General features: G+C 40.4%; 1 protein-coding gene across 4 annotated transcripts in view; it reads right to left on the bottom strand.

Moving 5' to 3' along the window:
- Positions 1-13,820, bottom strand: part of USP6NL (USP6 N-terminal like) — a 193,265-nt gene that overhangs the window by 152,870 nt on the left and 26,575 nt on the right. The gene's annotated exons all lie outside the window — the stretch shown is intronic.

The raw sequence follows: 13,820 nt of genomic DNA, 5'->3' as shown, positions 1-13,820 counted from the left end.
AGGGAGAGCAGATAGCTCCCTAGTGGGGGGAGTGTTTTTTTTTAGTAAACCTGTGGAAAGCCTTGCAGTGCACACTGTCATGCTCACCAGCAGTAGTACTTTCTGAAATCTCATAAGGAGCCAGTGCTCTCCCATTGGTTAGGAAAGTCAGCTCCAGTGACACTGTGTATAATTGTGCTTCATTGTTGAAAACAACTCAGGCCAGTCAACACCTGTGTACCCAGTATAAGTGAAAAAGCAACGACTAATCAACAACCACATCCACAATGCTCATACTGAAAAGTTATCCTTTGGTTTAAAAGAGAAGTTATTGATTGCACAGCAAGGAAGGAGAGTCCATGGCACGACTGGGAACCCCATAAAATTGTATGCAAGTTGCTGTGTACACAGTTTGTTCCTTATAACTATCTGGGGTCATCTTGTTTTTTTACTGGTATACTTGGGTTTTTTCTGTCTATCTTAAAAATGGACATGCCGTGAGACTGGGGAATGGATCTGTCTTCTTCCCTACTTTATCCCTTAGTCCAAATCAGTGTCTGATACCGAATGAGCTTTCTCTAAATAATTGTAGAAGGAATGAAGGAAGGGAAGGAGGAAAGGGGGAAGGGAGAGAGGGAGGAAAGAATGAAGGAAGGAACAAAGGTATACAAATATACATTTTTCCTATATAATATTGTACATCACCTATACTTCAATTTTAAAAAATACATTTATTTTCTGGGCAAAATATTTCCTAACTTTTCCATGTGCTCCAAAGGGTCTGTGACTCAAAGGGGAAAAAATGTAGGAATGATTTGTTTTCAACTACAAAGGCTGCCTCTCATTATCTCCTCTGCTCTTTGGTTCACAAGCCAACCTGCTCCTGATTACACACCAGAATGGCTGTCATGGTTTGCCAGAGACCGATAATGATGTCATAGCATTTGAAAAGCATCTCCTTATGTTTTTATAGCTTTAGAGAATTTCTTCTGTCTGCTCAACTTAGAGTTTCCATACTTCAACTCTCTGTTTGACCACCTTTTAGATATCATTCATGACATTTATTTGTTTTTTATTTGTCTCATCAAGCAGAGTTGTGTTAAAAAGTATTCTAAGATATTGAAAAAAATTGAAGTACAATTTCAAGGCATTTTTGTCTCCGTTGCAGGGCGATAAAACTTTTGCCTCTGTGTACGTGATTTTTGAATTTACTTTTAAACTCTGTACACATAAATCTATATACACTGTCTGAGAGCTGGATTTCAAAGATGAGCCCCCAATGAAAAATGCCTCCGCTATCCACATCCTTTTATACTATCCTCCTCTTGAATCTGGGCTGGACCTGTGACTCATTGTTGACAAAAATAATCAGGTGGAAGTGATGTTAAGTGATTTCTAAGGCTAGATCATAAGATGTCTTACTGCTTCCACCTGGGTCTCTGGAATATTTATCTTTGATGCGCTCCCTCCTAGCTCAGCCATCATGCTGAAAGAAGCCCAAGCCACACAGAGAGGCCACACATAGGTGGTCTTAATGACAACTTTGGCTGAGCCCCCAGCATCGACTGCTAGTCACGTGGGTGCCCCATCTTGGACATCCAGCACAGTCAAGCCTTCAAGATGTCTTGAGCCCCAACTGTGCAACACCATGAGAAACCCCAAATGAGGACATCTCAGTCAACCCACAGAACCCATAGAACCAGGAGAGCAATAATAAATTATTTTAAGCCATTGAGTTTAGGGTGGTTTTTTACCCACTTACAGATAACTGGAATAAATTGATTAAAAATAAAATGTGAAAGCTATACTTAGATATACTTTAGCTAAAACCTTAATAAGTAAATAACTTTATCAAGATTAGTAGAAATGCTGTATTAGAAGGTCCAGTTGTAGAAGAATGAGGGGAGCTGGAAGAGATCCTAACGTATTCCGAGCACGCTTTTCACTACTAATTTGCTGATTTTGTCTGGTTCTTTCCTTTGAAGTGGGGTCATGTTGCTGGGTGCTGTGAAAGAACACAGTGACCTTAACCTTCTGGTGTCTGCAAAGTAAATATACTCACAATTACATTTGACTTAAATAGATATGCAATAGTCTTTGTCCACATGTTTTGGCTAAAAAAGGAAAGAAGGAGTGGTCACAAGGAGCCAGACCAAAGACTCATTTAAAATAAGACAATAGATGGAAAAAAATTTTTTTTATCTGCTCAGTTTATCTTTTCTATTGGCTAATACTTTATTAAAAATGCAGGTCCAGGGGAATTCTCTAGCAGTCCAGTGGTTAGGATTCCACGTTTTCCCTGCTGAGGGCCCGGGTTCAATCCCTGGTCAGGGAACTGAGATCCCACAAGCCGCATGGGGCAGCCAAAAAAAAAAAATTCAGGTCCGTAATTCCTAATCTGTAATTTTGAAATCCACAAAGCTCTGAAAACCAAAAGTATTTTTCCTAAATAATTTGCCATCTAAACTCATTGGGTAGCAACTGAAATTTCCTTTGGCTATTTATGATGGTCTTTACCCTATTTCATATGAACACTCACTTCATCACAGAACAATTAGTGTGTTTGATTACAAGGTCCCGTCCCAGACCCCGCTTATGCTGCCCCCCTCAAGTAACATGCAGTATATGTGCTGTGTCACCCTTGAAATTGAAACTTCTTGTTTCAGACCTGAAGTTGACTTTACTGACGACATAAAGTAAACTTTTTTTGCAGGGGGAAGGGCAGTCTACCGCAGAGTCATTGAGGAATCTCTGGATTCAGACAGCCCGAGTTCAAACCCCAACTCCACCACTGGCCACCTCTGAGACCTGGGTTAGTGTGCAACCCTCTGCCTCAGTTTTCTCCCCTGCAGAATGAGGACAGCAATAGAAACTACCTCATAGGGTTGACTTAGAGGACTAAGTGAGATTATGCATGCAGAATGCTTAGCCCAATGACTAGCAGTAAACACTCAAAAAATGTTCACTCTTATTGTATTATTATTAAACGTAAGCTTTTCATAAATTCAATGAAGTAAATAATATCTCAGTTAGGATTCAGTGAGGGAAAAAGAAACTACTCAAGGTATTACCAGCAGAAAGATATTGAATATTTAACCCATGAAATCAGATGTGTACAAAGGCTTTGGAAGGAGTGCATGGGTGAAGGTTGAGAGTGACCCTCCACTAACTTTCAGGTTATTCCACATCAGCTGTGGACCCAATGTCAGGAAGCTGCTGCACCCAGAGATCAGAACTTGCAGGAAATGACAGGAAACCATGGCCAATGTCACAGCTGCCCTGCAGCTTAGAAGCTGGTGACTGTCAGGGACACTCTTTGGTGCCTGGCTTCACTGCAAAAATTTATGTCTGTCAAACCCTCGTGTCAGCCACTCCTGGAGGAAGAATGGCACCATCCTTATGCTGTTCAAATCCCGAGTGCATCTCACTGGCAGAACCTAAACCTTATCAGAACTTGCTGGCAAAGGACTCTGGGAAATGCAGCCCTGAGATCAGGCAATACCCAACATAAACAGTAATTTAATAACAATAATTTACATTTGTAAAGCACTTGCCATAAAAGCTCTCTGAGGTAGGCAGGAACAGTAGCACAGGGGCTAAGTGATGTGTCTAGAGTTGCCTGGGTAGGGAGAGACTCAGGTCCTTAAATTCGAAATCTAGAGAATGTGTCTTTATGCTGGTGTGTCCTATTTAATCATCTGGGTTCTACTTTATCCCTTAAATCTTCATACCATTTATATTATTATTGACTCACATTTCTACTTAAATCAATCTAAAGAGGAAATTTTGCATCACTATGTAAAGTAGAATGAAAGTCACTAAAGTAGAAAACAGATGTCACATGACATAAACAGAAGATAAAAGTAAAAAAGAACACACTGAAAACAATGATTTTAAAACCGCCAGAATAACAGAATAACATTGCCCAGAATAACATTGCTCTGAGCCTGAAGCCTGCTCTCTCTTTGTTGTAAAGGGAGATTAGCTTGTATTAGAGACATTAAATGTACTAACAGCAAACATCCTAGCACCAAATTGAGACTGTCATTGATATATTCACATGGACTAAAAGGTGACTGAAATCTCAGGAAAGAAATTAAATTTCTCACTATGCAAGGCAATGTTATTTAAAGCCTTGTCCGTCTTACGTGCCATCAATAGAACACAACCCACACTTTGGGTAACACTGCCTTCTGCCATATCAATACTGAAAGTTTAGCTGAGAATCCAGGTATTTATTTATTCAATTTTGAAAACTACTTCATAGCTGAGTATTAAATGCATGTCAGTATGTTTTGCTCCTACTGACTCACTCATATAAGATTTTTGGATGTGGTTGAGATGAAATGCACATAACATAAAATTAACCATTTTAAAGTGAACAATTTAGTAACATTTAGTGCATTAACAATGTTGTACAATCACCACCTCTATGTAGTTCCAAAACGTTTCCATCACCCCGAAAAGAAGCTCAGTACCCATTAAGCAGTTACTCTCCATTTGTTGTCTTCCCAATCCCCAGCAACCACTAATCTGCTTTCTCTATGGATTTACACCAGATATTTCCTATAAATGGAATGGAATCATACAATACATGAGCTTTGTCTCTGTCTTCTTTCACTTAGTATGAGGTTCTTAGCATGTGTCACTACTTCATTCCTTTTTATGGCTGAATAACATTCCACTGTAGGGATATACCCCCATTCATCCACTGATAGACATTTGGGTGGTCTCTACTTTTTGACTTGTACATAGTGCTGCTATAAACATGTGTGTACATGTATTTGTTTCAGTACCTACTTTTCCATTATTTTAGATATATACTGAGGAGTGGAATTGCTGGGTCGTGTGGTTGATCTGGGTTTAACTTTTTGAGGAACTGCCAGTCTTCCATAGCGGCTGAACCATTTTATACTCCCACAGCAATGCACAGGTATTCCAATTTCTCTGTATCCCTGCCAACACCTGTTTTCTACTTTTGTGGTTATAGCCATCCTGGTGAGTATGAAGTGGTGTCTCGTGGTTTTGACTTGCATTTCCCTAATGACTAATGATTCTGAGCATCTCTTCATGTGCTGGTTGGCCATTTGTAAATCTTGTTTGGAGAAAAGCTTACTCAATCGCTTTGCCCATTTAAAAAATTGGGTTGTTTCTCTTTTTATCTTGGAACTGTAAGAGTTCTTTATGTACTCTGATCCTTCTCAGATATATGATTTGCAAATACTTTCTCCCATTCTGTAGATTGCCTTTTCACTTAATTGATAATATCCTTTGATGGACAAAAGTATTCAGTTTTGATGAAGTCCACTTTATTTTTTTCTCTTACTGTTCTGCTTTTAGTGTCCTAGTGCCTAATTCAAGGTCATGGATATTTACCCTTATGTTTTCTTCTAAGAGTTTTATGTTTGAGTTTTTATATTTATAAAAGAATTTTAAACCGCACTATAAATTTTTCATAGAAATAAGGTAAATCCTTTGACCAAAATTAACTCTATAACCACTGAAATTTACTCAGCCTTAAAAGACTCATTTGTTTCTTTAATAAATGGGTTTGTTTAGCCATGACTATAGACAAGTCATTGTACAGATATTGTACAGATTGTACAGATATCTATAGGAGAAATATATATATATATGGAGTTAGGCTTCTTCCCACATGGGGAAGGTATGGTTTTCACATGGAAAACTGGGCCAGTGAGAAAGAAAAGAGGAATGGCTTTGGGGGGTCATCACAACGTTCATGTAATCATGTAAACGTTCAGGTAATCTTACAGGCGTCATAACAGAGGAGATGGGATTTGACCTGGTCAGAGGGAATCTAATAGCAGAAGAGTTTGGAGGTCCATTTTTTTTTTTGGAGGTCCATTTTTAAAAATAAAGAATAATCATCCATTTTAGCTGGACCACTGGTGTTAGGTGAAAATTAGTAATCCTAGGAGCCTAACTTGAAAGCATATCATTATGGAGGACTCCAAATACCTGCCTAAGAAGTTTAGACTTAATTCATTAGGCAGCAAAAAGGGCGGGGGGGGGGGGGAAGGAGACCTATTCTCCCCCCAAAAAATTTCTCTAATTAAAACTGTATAGAGATGAAAGAATTTATCTTTAAAAAATTAAAAATTAAAAAAAATGTTAAAGGGAATTCCCTGGCAGTCCAGTGTTTAGGACTCCTTACTTCCACTGCAGGGGCACAGGTTGGATCCCTGGTCAGGGATCTGATTCCGCATGCTGCCCAACACAGCCAAAAAATAGAAAAAAAAGAAAGAATTTAGAAAAATTCATTTTAATGCTAGGACTTGGTATTTGATAAGCTATTCATTTATGGAAAATCATTCATTCACTCATTCAATCGACAAATATTTGTTGAGTCCCTAATGCGTGCTGGGCACTGTGATGCCAAGAGCTGGTGATTCAATGATAAAAAAACAGAGCATCACCCTTGTGGCGGTCATAAGCCAATGGAGAATTTATACATGATATCATCATGTCATCAGATTCTAATGTCTCATCTGCCTTTGAAAAGCATTGGTTAAATTCTGTCATCAGATTCTAATGTCTCATCTGCCTTTGAAAAACATTGGTTAAACTCTCTTCTGGGCCAGAAGAGAGTTACAGTCACTGAATCGCTCACAGCCAGTGGAAAGCAAGGTAAGAAAGCATTCAAATCATAGTTAACACACCTGACCGGGGGTAGCTCAGAGACCAACAATGTTCTCAAAATCTCCGTGTCCCTTGCCAAGTTAATCCATTCCTCTTGTGAGTCTTCTGAGTCTGGTTAATACTTCACTACAGAGAGGTCACTCTTTAGCCCTAATTGGGTGAAAGGACAGGAGCTACGCCTAAAGGTCTTCTATACCTCAAGCCCAACAGACTCACTCAAAAAATAGGTGACTTTTGCTTTACCGCCTTGTAAACCTAAATATTGTCATGTTAAAATCAAAGCAGAGACTGGATAATTAAGTTAAATTACCCATAATGTACTTGGAAGTTTCCTTCTTTTCTCTCTCCCATCCTTCCTCCCTTTTTTCAACAGCACTTATTGAGCACTTACAAAGAGGCAGGACTTGAGAACAACAGTTACCAAAGTCCCTTACCTGCCCACTCCCCATCCTCTAGTATGTGTCACTCCTTTCTTCCCCATGTTACCTGAGCTGGGAAGGATGCATGTGAAATTAAAACAATTCTCTTTCCAACCCAGAAAATGTAGCTTGCCTTGGTCCAGAAGTGAAACTGCCCAACTTAAGTTTGCTATTAGAAGTCAAGTTTACATTTAAAGGAGAATGTATATAAAACATTGAAAGACCACGTACTGTATGATTGCAACTCTAAGACATTCTGGAAAAGGCAAAACTATGGCAACAGTTAAATGATCAGTGGTTGCCAGCAGCTAGGAGTAGGGAGGCATGAATAGGTGGAACACAGAGGATTTTTAGGGCAGTGAAAATGCTGTATGATTCTTTAATAATGGATACATGACATTATACATTTGTTCAAACCCACAGAATGTACAACACCAGGAGTGAACCTTAATGTAAACTATGGACTCTTAGTGAGGATGCCGTGTCCATGTAGGTTCACCAATTGTAACAAATGTACCATCCGGTGAGGGATGTTGATCTTGGGAGAGGCAGTGTGTCTGGGTAGGAGCAGGGGGCATATGGGAAATCTCTGCACCCTCCATTCAATTTTGCTGTGAACTTAAAACTGCTCTAAAAGATAAAGTCTAGTTTTTAAAAAGCAATGAAAAAAAGGGGAGTTTACTCATTCAACCCATACTTCTTAAGCACCTAGATGTGCCAAGTACTGTACAACACATTATAGTATCAAAAATCAACAAGACACACATGGTTCCTCCCCTCACAGAACTTATATTAATGTGTTAATCAGATTCAGTGGTCAATTTTACTCTAAATAATGATGGTAATCATTGCTGTTATCCTGTCCTGTAGTAAGAGTCGATACAAAGGTGCCAATAGAAAACTGGGCAACCACCAAGGTACATGGCAAGGAAGTTTATGAGAAATAAACACAGATAATGAATAACCACCTGTTCTGCTTCACAAGTAATCAAACCTAAATTGAGGCCAGTAGAATGTAATTATTCATCTATCATATTGGCAAAGATTTTAAAACACCCAGAATATGTTGAGAAGCTGGTGATATGGGTTGGCAGGAATGTAAACTGGTAGGATTTAACTAAAGGGCACTGTGGCAATATGTATTAGATTTTGTAATGTAAATACAGTGGTCCAGTAATTTACTTTCTAGGCATATTTTTTAAGGAAATAACTCACATACAAAAAGGACCCACGAAGATCCATGTATAAGGAGGTGGTTTATCACAGCCTTGTTTACAATATAAAAAAATTGGAAGCCACCTCCATGCCAATAAAGAATTGGTTAAAATAGAGCAACCCATCTAACGGAAGGCAATTCCATTAAAAACTATGTCCATCTACAGACTTGTGGTTGCCAGGGGGGAGGGGGAGTGGGGGAGGGATGGATTGGGAATTTGGGATTAGCAGTTGCAAACTATTATATACAGAATGGATAAACAATAAGTTCTTACTGTATAGTACAGAGAACTATATTCAATACCCAGTAATAAACCATAATGGAAAAGAATATGAAAAAGAATATGTATGTATAACTGAGTCACTTTGCTATATACCAGAAATTAATACAATATTGTAAATCAACCATACTTCAATAAAATAAATTTTTAAAAAATTATGTCCATCTATATTTATTAACAATGGAAATATACCTTTCACTGACTTTTTTAAACTACATATACAGTATACTTTTATTTTTGGCCGCACCGCACGGCACGTGGGATCTTAGTTCCCCAACCAGGAATCAAACCTGCACCCCCTACATTGGAAGTGTGGAGTCTTCACCACTGGACTAATTTATTTTTGAATAAAATGTGTGAGACACATAGACCAAAGTGGGAAGGAAATTGTTGAAAACGTTGAGTGGTAATTTCTGGGTAATAATTACCGGAAATTTTCTTGTGTTTATACATTTTTACATTTCCTGAATAATATCTACAGCGAGCTTGTATTACTTTCAAAATCCTTTCCCCTCTAAAACTCTGCATTTTGTGAAATAAACATCTGGACATGTTACACCTATTTGCATGGGAATTTTCACTAAAGGAACAGTGTCTAAGGCAGTTTGGGAACGGCTCTATGGGGAGAAGATGGGGGGCATGGAGAAGCTGGAGGAAGAGGACAGTCAAGGTCTAACCTACAGCTCAGACCCCCAGATTAGGGCTGAGCTTAATGGCAAGAGAGGCTGCAAGCAAGGACTGAAAGGGATGTTTTCCCAGGGAACACTGTGAGACAAAGAGGCATAAACAGTATTACTTCAATGCCCAGATAGGGTACATGGCAGGTGACCCTGAGTAAGGCAAAGAGTCATTCTCCTCCATTCAGAGCAGCCAGAGGAGCAGTGAGGGCCTATGGGAATATCCTAATATTGCGAGGCCAGAAAACTGGAGTGTTCCTTAGATGTGGCAACATGGAAAACCCGTATGCCTTAGCAAGAGTCAGCTCAGGAGAGGGGCGAAGCCAGGTCCGAAGGGAGGAGGAGTCCAGAGAGGATTTTCCAAAGTGGGAAACCTAAGAGCATGTTTCACTGCTGATAAAAGCATCCAGGAACAGGAGAGGGGTTGATGATACAGGAGAGAAGGGGCTCTTCTTATTCCACTCACAGTCTAATGCGATCTCATCCACACCGTGGTTTTAACTACTACCTGTATGGGAATGATCCAATTGCCACACTTGTAGCTGGAGCCCAGGCACACAGTAATTTATTAAATAAATGAAACTTTCTGCTGACCGCCAGACCCACATAACTAACCCATCATATCCCTCGCAGCAACCCGTCTACTACTAACTTAATCACACACATACATGCACATACACCAACACACAGACACATACACCATTCTTCCTTTGTATTCATATTCAATAAATGGCTCCACCATCCACCTAATTGTCAAAGCCAACCACCTGGGCATCCTCCTTACTGCTCCTTCTCATCTGTCCCCATTTCCAACAAGTCAACAAGTGTAGATTCCATCTTCAGATAACTGCTGAATCTATTTCCTCCTCATCTATTCCCACCACCACCATTTTGATTCAATCTCTCATCAATTTGTGTTTGGATTAATACAAATCTCTTCTTTACCTTCCATCCATTCTTCACTCCGTCCCACATAGCTATGCCTCACACTGCTAACAGCATGATTTGCCTATAATTTAAATCTGACCATGTCACTTACCTGCCCGTTCAGAGCTCCAAAACAAAGCGCACGGTGAACACTCAGTAAATGATTGACAGACTGACTGAATAAAGGAATGACTCAGCTTAGAGCAAGATGGTCAACCTTTTCCTCCTCTGGGATAAATTTGCACTACTAATCCTTTATTATAATAACTAATCCCTGTTGGTATCCAGGCAAAGACTCAAAACAGGTATCCCTTGCCTGTTAATGTTCTTCCCAAGTTTTGTTACATGTTAGTTGTTCATTTTTTACTCTTCAGCAGGAAGTACAAGGGGAGCCCTGCAGTATATTATGTGGTCATGACAATTATTGTGTGGATATAATGGAAGGCCCATAGTACCTACAACTGAAAAAAAGTCCTTTTGAAAAGTGGAGGGCTTCCCTGGTGGCGCAGTGGTTAAGAATCCACCTGCCAGTGCAGGGGACACGGGTTCGAGCCCTGGTTCTGGAAGATCCTACATGCCACGGAGCAACTAAGCGCATGCACCACAACTACTGAGTCTGCGCTCTGGAGCCTGCAGGCCACAACTACTGAGCCCAAGTGCCACAACTACTGAAGCCCACGCGCCTAGAGCCCGTGCTCCGCAACAAGAGAAGCCACTGCAATGAGAAACCTGCGCACCACAACGAAGAGTAGCCCCCGCTTGCCGCAACTAGAGAAAGCTCGTGCTTACCAACAAAGACCCAGCACAGCCAAAAATAAATAAATTTTATTTTTTAAAAAAAGTGGAAAAATAAAAGACAGCTTTGGGAATTACATATCATGCATTTATATGTTTGCTACCTGGGAGATACTAAGATCAACTATGAAATAAAATGCATTTCCAAGTAAAAGGAGGAACATGAACCAGAAAAAGTACTGAGGAGCAGAGAAAAGTACAAAAGAAGAGAGCTTTGAACAGAGCAAACCATGCAAGGGCAATTTCATTTCCTTCTAGGATGAAGTGGAGGGTTCACTGATAAGGAGGAACCATGTCGATAATCTACAGCAGGGGTCCCCAACCCCGGGTAGTGGTCCGAGGCCTGTGGAACCGGGCAGCACAGCAGGAGGTGAGCATCGAGCAAGCGAAGCTTCATCTGCCGCTCCCCATCGCTCCCTTTCACTCACATTACTGCTTGAACCATCCCCCCCCATCCCCCGTCCATGGAAAAATTGTCTTCCATGTAACCAGTCCCTGATGCCAAAAAGGTTGGGGACCGCTGATCCACAGCACCTTTCTTCAATAAAGATTCCAACGTGGCATTATCCTCAAGAAACTGGGAAGATGCAGCTCAAAGAATGGCTAATGACAGATGTATATATATTGTGATACCAGCATAAAGCCACTTCTCAAAGAATACCAAATATACTCTCTTTGACAAAGAAAATGTTAAGATCCACTTTTTCCAACGTTGCAAGATCTAGGACCAAGAAGCAAATAGATACAGAAACCCTCTTTTCATTTTCATTACATCAGTGGCCAAACTATAACAAAATTTGCTCTGGTAGACAGACTCAGAATGGTAGCTGATGCTATAGATAATGACCAGTGATAATCCTTCTACACTGTATACGTATTTGGGTATAAACTGTACTGTGAGTGTCTTTGACTAAATAGAGGATATACAAATAAAACTATTAATAAGACATAACTATGTTGAGGTTAAAGAGAATGTCGTCCCTTGTTTCAGCAGCAGGGAGGCTTGTGTATTTAATATTGGAGTCTTTGCTATCCTTCCTCAAAAAAATAATAATAGTAAAAATTATCTAAAAAGGCATTTTAAGCCAAACACTTGGAATACAATTTTTAAAATATATATATTTTTAAAAACACAAATGTAAGGGATTTCTGTCTCCCTAATCTCTGAGAGAAGATGCTCCTTATGAGGACAAGATGCTGACAATGGAGAACTTGCCTCTGCACCTGAGTTTCACTTCCACTTGGGGTTTGCTCAGTGGGTGTGACAGTCGTTAGTGATGCTTAACAAATATTTCTGGCCCTCTGCCTCCCAGACATATGGTAGGATTGCTTCCTAGCCCCCTTGGGTTGAGTGGGGTCATTCTGGCTAATGAGTTGTGAACAGAATGTGACATATGTAACTTCTGTGTGAAACACGTGATTGCTGGTGTGAGACCCTCCACAGCACGTGTTCCCTCTGTCACAACAACCAGCAAAGCAATGTTCCAGATGCTGGCTGCCCCATCAGCCTGACTTACAACAAATGCAGAGTGGAACCCCCAGTTGTCCAGCAGTAGGAGTGTAGCACGAGCAAGAACTAAATCTTAGTTTTAGCCCTGGGAATTTTGGAGTTATTTGTTAGTGCAGCCAAGTCTAGCCTATCCTGACTAATCACAGTGAGCTTATTACTATCACTAACGCCCTTACCCTCATTATTAATTTTCCCTTAACCCAAGAACCCCACATTGACAAAAACTCTTACTTAGGTTTCTGTTGACTTAGCTGATAAGACACTGGAACTTTTGAAATGGCATTAATAAATACAATGGGGGAAAAGAAGGGGCACAACACAAAGGCTCAGAGCATGAGCCAAGAGACAAGCTAACTGGCTTCTGCCACTGCTATGCTGTAGGATCTTGGACAAGTTACATCACCTCCCCAAGCCTCAGGTTCCTCAACAATGAAATGAGAGATGATAATAACAGAACCTATCTCATTGGATTGTTTTAAATGCTCAATAAATTCCTATTAAAAAAAAGATACCTTCTCAGCGGGGCCGGGGGTGGGGGGGCTTCCTCACCCATTGTCATAGCTTAGGTTCCCACAGAAAACAGAATCTGAGAAAGATGCTTTTGTATGCATACTTCGTTGGGGATTGTGACCCCAGGGATCAAAATAGGAAGGGAGGAAGGAGGCAAAGCAGGGCAGAGGGGAGAGCCAACACAAAGATGCAAGGTTGCATTATGAAGTTGGTGACTTGTTACTTGGTCCTATAGGACTTCTACAGCCATCTGGGGTGGAGGAGAAAGGAGGAAGCATGTAGCTATCAGCTCCTGTCCCACACTGGTCAAAGCTTAACTCCAGGAGGAGATTTTCCTTCTTTCTTTCTTTCTTTTTTTATAGAATTATTGTTTTGGGGATGTTTTATTTTTTATACAGATCCTACTTTTTTTTTTTTTTTTTTGGCCATACCATTCAGCATGCAGGAACTCAGTTCCCCTACCAGGGATCGAACCTGTGCCCCCTGCAATGGAAGCACAGAGTCCCAACCACTGGACCACCAAGGAAGTCCCCATGGGGAGATTTAGTGTCCATGGTCATACATGCGTGGCCATGGGCACTGAGAGACGTGTCCCACACCTTGTCATCAATAGAGCAGCCCCACAATGGGAGACAAGGTGAAGGTGGTGCTACCAGGTTGCACCTGGGTTAGGATGGTCAGAGATCGCACACAAGAGATCTGAAGTGGCACAAAAGGAGATATCTAACCCACCACCTACTTAAAATCGCAAATACCTCACCCTGGAATTTATTATCCTTCTCCCCTGCTTATTTTCCTCCATTTCACTTACCACCATCCAAATGCAATATAGTATACTTATTTAGTT

This window comes from Orcinus orca, chromosome 2, assembly GCF_937001465.1.
Source record: "Orcinus orca chromosome 2, mOrcOrc1.1, whole genome shotgun sequence".
In the NCBI taxonomy this organism is placed as follows: Eukaryota; Metazoa; Chordata; class Mammalia; order Artiodactyla; family Delphinidae; genus Orcinus; species Orcinus orca.
The sequence above is the reverse complement of the archived record's forward strand: the minus strand, read 5'-3'. Positions and strand labels throughout refer to the sequence as shown.